At 40.7% G+C, this 9,840-nt stretch overlaps 1 pseudogene; it reads right to left on the bottom strand.

Moving 5' to 3' along the window:
- Window positions 1–1,621: 1,621 nt before the first annotated feature.
- Window positions 1,622–6,646, bottom strand: LOC100674266 (NXPE family member 2-like; annotated as a pseudogene).
- Window positions 6,647–9,840: the final 3,194 nt, after the last annotated feature.

Here is a 9,840-nt window from a genome sequence, read left to right on the forward strand (position 1 = left end):
ACTCTGTGTCTAGATTCATTTTTTTTTTTTTTTTTGGTATGTGGATGTCCAGTTATTACAGCACCATTTGTTGAAAACACTATCCTTTCTCCATTGAGTAACAATTTTTTTTTTTTTTTTAGTCATCATATAAAGTGACAAAACATCATTGGGCATATTTTTAAATGCTGCAACAGAACATGAAAAATACTCTCCAGAGAAGTATGCAAGCAAATATTGTACTGTCTAATACAGTACCACTATTATTGAACACTTGAAACATGACCTGTGCCAGTGAGGAACTAATTTTTTAATTTAATTTAAACTTAAACAGCCATGTGTGACTAATGGCTATTCTATTGAATGGTGCAGCTCTAGAACGAGAATAAAAACCAAACCCAGTGCCGTCGAGTCAATTCTGACTCATAGCGACCCTATAGGACAGAGTAGAACTGCCCCATAGAGTTTCCAAGGAGCACCTGGTGGATTCGGACTGCCAGCCCTTTGGTTAGCAGCTGTAACACTTAACCACTATTCCACCAGGGCTTCCAGAACAAGAATAGCAGATCCTTATTATTCTGGACTGATTGGTCACATCTAAATTAGGGCATTCAATTTTTGGGAGTCAGAGACGAAATGAAAGGCACATTGCAGAGTGATAGAGGCAAACTGCTGTGCATGAAGAGAAGAGAAATAGTAACAAAACTAGAAACTACCACATTAGAAGTAGGTCGAAGAAATTCGAGATAGCATTGGTGGGGAAATACCTCTTTTAAGCAGTTAAGGGTGCAATGATTGGAAGAATAATTTGATTTATTTTGGAAAGTTTTCTATAGAGAGAATTAGAATCAATGAGTAGCTAGATATAAGGAGAAAATTTCTAATGTGAGTTCCCTTACTTAGAGTAGGCCAGTCCTAAGCTGCATAACCTGGCCTTTACATTGATGTTATAGCATTATAATTTTACCTTCTCTCGCTAAGAAACAGTCCAAACAGGGAAATCATCCTTGAGAAACAAAACAATATTCCCACTCTTGAGACCCAGAGTATATTAATGGAAAGGGTGGATACTTTTATGCTGAGAGGAAGATATAGAGACAAAGTTCATGAAGTCATTTGAGCTCCTCTGGAGGGAATCTCATCTCAGAGTTTTCGGATCAGCAAGAATCAGAGTACATTGACATAATCATTAAGTTGGTTCCTTTCAATAAGCTTGTGGGATTCCAACTGCGAACCCTGATCCTTACTGGAGTCTAACAAACAACTGGTTACCAAACTCCAAATAACTGTTTCAAGATTCCACTAAGTTTTCTTCTCCTATAGATCACATTTTCTCTAAACTTGGGTCATTTACATCACTCATTTCTAAGCCATCAAAAAAAAACCCACTGCCGTCGAGTCGATTCCGACTCATAGCGACCCTATAGGACAGAGTAGAACTGCCCCATAGAGTTTCCAAGGAGCGCCTGGCAGATCCGAACAGCCAACCTTTCGGCTAGCGGCCATAGCACTTAACCACTACGCCACCAGGGTGTCCTTTCTAAGCCATGTGTCTTAAAATTAAAGTATGAATGGTGTTGTTTTGCTATTTGGTCATCAAACTCAGCATTGAAGAGATTCCTTTACGTTTGGTTTCCTCATACTTCGGATTGAATTAGATTATCCTTGAGGTGTATGTGAGTCATCTATAGAGAACAGTGAGTGCTATTTTTTCTGTACTTGCCCTCTGGCAAATGTAGTTTAAAAACATGTTAACCTGATATTTGATCACGTAATCAGGTGGGTGGGAATTATTAATGCAATATGCAATAGTCATTTCCCAGGCATCAATAACACCAACATTGAGACCCACAAAAATATCATGCATTATAAGATTCTGAATGTAGCCATGAAAGTCACTAAGCATCTCTGCATTTAGATACATCCCCCTGGTGTTTCCAGTTTTAAGGATAACTTTGGTCTCTGGGCTTCGCAGCAATAGACATTCAATGGCCTTTTGAAAGTTGATGGCCCTACGAATGAAAATGTTGATGGGAAAAGGCCTGAAGTGCTGGCCAAGGATAATGACAATGGTGTGTCATTGTCTCCTGCTACCCAGTCAATTTCTCGTGGGATATAGTTTTCATCTTTCGCTGAGAACGGCTTTTGGTAATAAGTGGATGACCATGTTTTTCTCACTGAATCAAAATGTGTCTTTCGGCATCCAGAAGCGCATGGGCTTTAAAGATCCCAGTTCCATGATGATCGAAATATTTTAAAGCTGATGTAAAACAAATCAGTAGATCTTTTAACAAAAGGAAAAACAGGTATAATTTTAAATTGCAACACCATCTGTAAAATTCTAACCAAGGTCACTTCTATTCTGAGCATTGCTGCCTATGGGAGGTAAGGACCATACCAGACGCACTAAAATCTCAATAAAATTTTTAACTTTTCATCAAAATATGTGAAGACGAAAAGTATGAATATTCTTGCAAACAAGAAAATAAAATGTAATTTTTTATTATAACATCTTTGTAAATATTATAAAAAATCTTATTGATGAATTAAAAAAAAAATAAAACAACCATCAGAAAAGGAAAGCAGAGTTCCAACTCTTATAAAAATACCTCAAAACTCAACTACAACTAAAAAAAAAATCATACTTATCACAACTTTTTGTAAGTAGTAAATCCACTGTCACAGTGTTGAATCTCCCATGAGGCAGATAAGTTTTCTTTTCAAGCAGTCGTCTCTAATTTTTGTTGCATCTAACTCAGCCTGTTTGCAAAATGCTGTAATCCACCTTTTTTGCAAAGCGTAACCACTAGGGAAAGGAGTCTTCGTTCCAGTCTGACATTTCTGTTTTATATTTTCAGTCTCTGGCAATTCCACAAATATTTATCAAGTACCAGCTATGTTCCAGGTACTGGCTTAGGGAAATAATAATTACAATACATACTGGCTTCCAGTCTTAAGCCAACTTATGTCACACCTTTGCACATAAACATGGCGCAAGGATCGCCTTTAACAAGGTCATGATAAAGGGATGAATTTTAAAAGTTCTCACTAAACAGCTTTTTCCTGAAGTGGCGATGGGTTTCCTCTTGAGCATTTACGGTGTCTCGTTGGAATCCAACCTGTCTCCAAGTCCACTCAACTGTGAGAGTGATAGCCAAAGCCAGGAAGAAATGAGGGGCTAGGAAGTAGCAGACTCAGTGGCCCTGGTGAATATTACATTGATGCTATGGGCTTTGCTGAATTGCTAAATCTCCTCCTCAGACTAGTTCTTCCTGAAAGAAGCTTGAACATGTTTATGAAATGAGTGTCACATGTTTATTTTTTGTGCACCAGAATTATGTTCTCCAATTAAGCAATAAACCTCTTACATGTTTAATTGTTGTGTCTAGAACTTAATGTAAATATACTCAGTGTCATCTGAATAGTGCAGGGAAAAAAGAAAAACCATTACCCTCTTGTTCTAAACACTCCACTATTGAAGCAGCAGATGAGTCAGTGAGCTTGCTTGCACCTAGGTAAGATTCTAAGGCCACTTTTATATTTGCTATTTATAAACCTTCCTTGTCATTGTCGTAGATTGAATTATATCCCTCAAAAATGTGTGTATTTACTTGGTTAGGCCAAAACCAAAACCAAACCCATTTCCATTGAGTGGATTCCGACTCATAGTGACCCTATAGGACCGGGTAGAACTGCCCCGTAGAGTTTCCAAGGAGCGCCTGGTGGATTCAAACTGCCAGCCTTTGGGTTAACAGTCGTAGCACTTAACCGCTACGCCAACATGGTTAGGCCGTGATTCCCACTATTCTGTGGTTGTCCTCCATTTTGTGATTGTAATTTTATGTTAAAGAGGATTAGGGTGGGATTGTAACACCCTTACCAAGTCATAACCCTGATCCAATGTAAAGCCCAATGTAAAGTGAGTTTCCCTGGCGTGTGGCCTCAAGAGATAAAAAGAAAGGGAAGCAAGCAGAGAGTTAGGGACCTCCTACCACCAAGAAAACACCACCAGGAACAGAGCACATCCTTTGGACCACAGATCACTGTGCCTGAGAATCTCCTCCACCAGGGGAAGATTGAGAACAAGGACCTTCCTCCAGAGCCGACAGAGAGAGAAAGCCTTTCCCTGGAGCTGACGCCCTGAATTTGGACTTTTAGCCTACTTTACTGTGAGGAAATAAATTTCTCTTTGATAAAGCCATCCATTTGTGGTATTTTTACTATAGCAGCACTATACAACTAAGACAGTCACCTACCTGTATTATTGAGGGTTTGGATATAAATTTAAGAACTTAAAATTTTTCCATATTAAATTACTTCAGGTTTCTACATGGTTCTGAAAACTAATAGTCTGATACTATTTTTTAAGAAACTGCCTGTCTTTACTAGAAATTGCTACTGTTCAGGCAAAAGAGGAACAAGAGTGTCACGATGACAATTTGCCTCAAGAATGTGATAATTGTCTTTGGTGTTAAGGTTGTTAATGGATTATGGTTGCCACGGCAGAAACAGGATCTGTCTTTTTCACAGATTGTGAGCTTTAGGTCTGGGTTCATGGTTTATTTATATCTACGTTCTCCAAAGAGTCCTTGAGTGATGCAAAGGACTCTTTGGAGAACATAGATATAAATAAACCATGAACCCAGCTGCCAACACTCTCAGCTGCCAACCAAAAGGTTGATGGTTCAAGTCCACCCAGAGCACTGGTGATCTACTTCCAAAAAAACAGCCATTGAAAACCCTGTGGAGTACAGTTCAACTCTGATAAATGTGGGGTCACCATGAGTTGTAGTCAACTTAATGACAACTGGTTTACTCTTCTCCATAGTGTTTAGCGAAGTGCTTTGCACATCATAGGCCCTCAAAAAACATTTGCTGAATGCATGAAAAAGAGTCCCTGTGTAATGTATACCCCATTGATTGTTATAATGGAAGTCATTTGCTTTACTGAAATTCACTTTAAAGCCAGTGCAGCAGAAAAATCATTTTTATAAGTGAGATGAATTTGTGTTCACCAACTGAAGTCCATGCGGTAAAACTGAAAAGTCCACAGAAATTTCTAGTACATAGGCCTATGCATGAGATGACCTGACTGAAAGAGGAATTAGAAACCACCAGTGACCATGTTCTAACTCTGAAGCTGTGCAGCCCATCTGAGACATTTTCACCTAGCACCAGCACCCAACTGTTGGATTTTGGGGAATAAATTTCAAATTTAAATACAAATATCCTGTACATTTTGAGAGAGTGCATCTAAAATTAAGGGTTCCCCAACCACATATCTGACTCAGGATGAAAATTGGTTTAAATTAATATGGAAACTATTTCCAAAAATAAAATCTTGGAAGGTGGCTGATACCATTAGTCCCAGGAAAACCATGATGCTGAGAAATCAAAATGGTGAGTGAGTAGCTCTCAAAGTAATAATGTCCTTTGAATGATAAATAGTGAGCACCACAGACAACAGCAGACTGGACTTACTGTTACATGGTAAGACCTCAGTAGATGTAAAGTTCTGCATCATTACAACCTCCAAGTTGGACCCTGAAGAAATAGAAAAATGAATTATCTTGGTATCTGCCCAGATGTTAAGGTGAGAATGAATTACTGGTTTAGATGACTTGAACCACTCTTATCTCTCTGCAAATGATTTTTTTTTTATTCTTATTATTTTTTATATATTTAAGCTATTCTAGGGAAAGTAAATGGGTCAGGGTTCTGGAAAACTGTTCCTTGCCCTTAGCAGGAGATCCAGATCCAGAGAGTCACATACCTTCCATGTACAATCAATCAAATCAATATATGTATTCTTTGATTTTACCTTCTAAATGCCACCCTCTCCATCTTTCCACCCTGCAGTAATTCAGGTCCTCATTGACCTTAAGCTTCAATTAAAATCACCTGGAGGATTTGTTGAACCCAATTGCTGGTACCTACTCCAGCGTTTCTGAGTAGGTCTAGGGTGGGGCCCAATCTCTTTTGGCTGAGCCAATAATAAATGGATTTTTCCATACCTTAGCCAGAAAAAAAAAAAAAAAGGCAGTGAAGGTGAGATAGGAGTGGAAGGGAAATCTTGTAAAGATAGAGGGTCATTTGTGCCCTGCCCCCTTGTGCCCACATCATGTTTGAATTGGGTTTGAACTTGTGTTTCCAGGATATTATGCTATCCAGCTTACTCTTCTGAACACGCATCAGAAAACCAAGGCTTTTCTACAGCAGTAGTTTCCAAACTGCAGAACCCAAGTTCCTTCAAATAATCCAGAAAATAAGTGTCCGTGGTCAAATAAGTTTGGGCAATGTCATATGCTCTCTCCCTGCTTGAAGATTTATATCATATATGTTAACGTTTCTGGGATATCCTGCTGCAGAGAAACCTATTTAACTTCGGTTTTCCAGATTGTGTTTCACTTATTCTTTCACTCCACAAACATTTATTGAGAACTTTCTAGGTGTCAGACGTTGTGCTAGGCCTATGAGTCAAAATGGCAGATCTGAAAGGCTTCTGTAGCACATACATGGCCGGTAAGTCTCTGCCTACCCCTCAGACCTCTTTCGCCCTCCCTCACTGCATTCCAGCCTCACAGCCTGCCTCCTGGTTCCCTGAGTATGCCAGCATGCTATTGCTCCGGGTCCTAGTCCCTCCCTCGAGAATGGTATTTCCCCACATGTTTCACATGGCTCGTTCCCTCACTTCACTCAGGGTGCTGCCCAGGTGATCCATCTCAGCTTGTTGCTCAAAAGGAGCCTCACCCAATCACTCTTTTAAAGCAGCATCAACCATCATTGTCAGTCCCTTACACTGATGACTTCATGCTACAAATCTCTTTATCTATTGTCTTTCTACCCCACTAGAAGAGTCCGTGGATGGTATAAATGGTTAACACACATGGCTGCTAACTGAAAAGTTGGACTCTCAAGTCCACTCAGAGGTGCCTCAGAAGAAAGGCCTGGTGATCTTCTTCCAAAAAAACTGGTCACTGGGGGACCACAGTCTTGGGGGACATCCAGGACAATCGGCCTAACAAAGCTTACAAAGAAAATGTTCCACTTCCCCCTTGGTGAGTAGCATCTGGGGTCTTCAAAGCCTGAAGGTGGATGTCTAAGATATGTCTATTTGTCCCATCCCACCCAGAGCAAAGGAGAATGAAGAAAACCAAAAACACAAGGAAAATAGTAGCCCAAAGGATCAATGGGCCACATGAACCAACCCCTCCCCCAGCCTGAGCCCCAAAGAACTAGATGGTGCTGTCACCACCAACAACTGCTCAGACTGGGGTCACAGCGGAGGGTCCTGGACAGAGCCGATAAACTTTTACCTAAAAAGCACAATTAAAAAAAGAAAACGAACCATTGCCATTTGATGGCAATTTAAACATTTATATTTATTGGCTGCATTGTTTCATTAAGTCATTCCAGGTTCAGAGTGAATGGACCTGGTGAGAACAGGGAATCACATGTGAGTAAATGTTTAACTTCCTTAGATATTATCTCTTTGGAAACTGGGCTACGAATACACTCTCTTCTTATTTCAAGCATAACTTAGTATCTTGGACAAGACGTTGGGGTAACAAAAGAGATTAGAGACAAGAGTCATGGAAAAGCATGTGAAATGATGGGAGTCGTAGGAGCATCAGAGCCTGTCTAACTTCAGTGGGGATAATGGCTGGGATCAGCCTAATCTGCTTCCTACGAGGTGAGGTAGAGGTCAGACATACGTCCACTCTCCAACCTTTTAGCAATTCTGACACCAGCCATCCTCCGCAGGGCACTCTCTACTTCTCTGCTGGGTTCGATAATTACTGCAATGGCCACACGGAATTCACAGTTTTTTTAAGTGGTTTATTAAGGAAGTAACAGGCTACAACTCTGGATCAGGATCAACAGGCTACAACTCAGAATCAGGATCAGGAAGCACGCAGGGAAAGTCTGGATGGTTGCCCCGAAGAGGAAAGCACTTCCCTCCCTTCTCTCTCAGCTCCTTTCAGCCATGAGAGCAAGCAGGCTTTTTTCTCTGCCATGCACACTCCCTCTCAGCTGTGCAAGCCTCCTCGGGCCCCCTCAGGACAGGCTCCTCTAGGCTCTGAGTCTGTCACTACCGACTTTGCCACAGGGCACCTTCCAGGCCTGTTGCTTTCCGTTTGGCAGAAAGGCCCTTTCTGGGCCTCTCTCTGCCTGTCTTCAGTGTTACAGTCCTTGACCTGTGCTACAGCTCTGTTAGGAGATATCTTACCTCCTTTTTCTCTACTACTTTCTGTCTGCAAAACCTCTGTGAGGTTGGCTGCATATAACATAAACTTCTTGTCACTTTCAAGGCATGGTCCTCCCGCCAGGCCCACAAACTGACCAATCCCTTCTCAGTAGGGCACAGACACTTCATTTGTACAGTTGTTATTGTTGTTAGGTGCCCTCGAGTCAATTCTGTCTCATAGCAACTCTATGTACAACAGAATGAAGCACTGGCCGGTCCTACTCCATCCTCACAATCCTTGTTATGTTTAAGCCCACTGCTGCAGCAACTGTGTCAATCCATCTTATTGAGGGTCTTCCTCCTTTTCGCTGACCTTTTACTTTACCAAGCATGATGTCCTTCTCCGGGGACTGATCCCTCCTGATATAACATGTCCAAAGTATGTGAGACGTAGTCTTTCCATCCTTGCTTCTAAGGAGCAGTCTAGTTATACTTCTTCCAAGACAGAGTTGTTCATTCATTTGGCAGTCCCTGCTGTATTCAATATTGTTCTCCAAGGCATCAATTCACTGTGCAGGTTTCATATGCATATGAGGTGATTGAAAACACTATGGCTTGGGTCAGGTGCACATTAGTCTTCAAGGTGACATCTTTGCTTTGCAAGGCTTTAAAGAGGTCTTTTGCAGCAGATTTGCCCAATGCAATGCATCTTTTGATTTCTTGACTGCCGCTTCCATGGGTGTTTCTAATGTGTCCAAGTAAAATGAAATCTTTGACAACTTCAGTCTTTTCTCCGTTTATCGTAATGTTGCTTATTGGTTCAGTAGTGAGGATTTTCATTTTCTTTATGTTGAAGTGTGATCTATACTGAAGGCTGTGGTCTTTGATCTTCATTAGTAAGAGCTTAGTAAGTGCTTCAAGTCCTCTTCACTTTCAGCAAGCAAGGTTGTGTCATCTGTATAACGCAGGTTGTTAATGAGACTTCCTCCTATCTTGACACTCCGTTCTTCTTCATATAGTCCAGCTTCTCAGGTTATCTGCTCAGCATAGAGATCGAATAGGTATGGTGATAGGATACAACCCTGACGCACACTGTTGCTGACGTTAAAGCACACAGTATCCCCATGTTCTGTTCCAATGACTGCCTCTTGACCTACATACAGGTTCCTCATGAGCATGATTAAGTGTTTGGGAATTCCCATGCTTTGCAAAGTTATCCATAATCTGTTATGATCCACACAGTCAAACGCCTTCGCATAGTCAATTAAACACAGGTAAACATTTTCCTGGTGTTCTCTGCTTTCAGGCAGGATCTGTCTGACCTGTGCGAGAAGCCCAAGGGCTTCTTTTGCCACTCTCTATTTGTCCAAGGGGTAGGCTTAATGTTTTGATTTTGGCCCTTTCTTCTTTCTGGATGTGTACATTTATTGCTATAAATTGACCTCTGAGCACTGCTTTTGCTATGTCCCAAAGGATATGGTAGGATGTGTTTTCATTCTCATTTGATTCCGTGAATTTCTTTATTCCATCCTTAATTTCTTCTATAAGCCAGTAGTTTTTGAGCAAGATATTGTTCAGTTTCCAGGTGTTTGATTTTTTTTTTTTTTTTTTTTTTGGCTTGCTTTTTCTCTTATCGATTTCTACTTTTACGGCTTTATGGTTAGAAAAGATAC

The sequence above is a fragment of the Loxodonta africana genome, chromosome 15 (genome assembly GCF_030014295.1).
Source record: "Loxodonta africana isolate mLoxAfr1 chromosome 15, mLoxAfr1.hap2, whole genome shotgun sequence".
In the NCBI taxonomy this organism is placed as follows: Eukaryota; Metazoa; Chordata; class Mammalia; order Proboscidea; family Elephantidae; genus Loxodonta; species Loxodonta africana.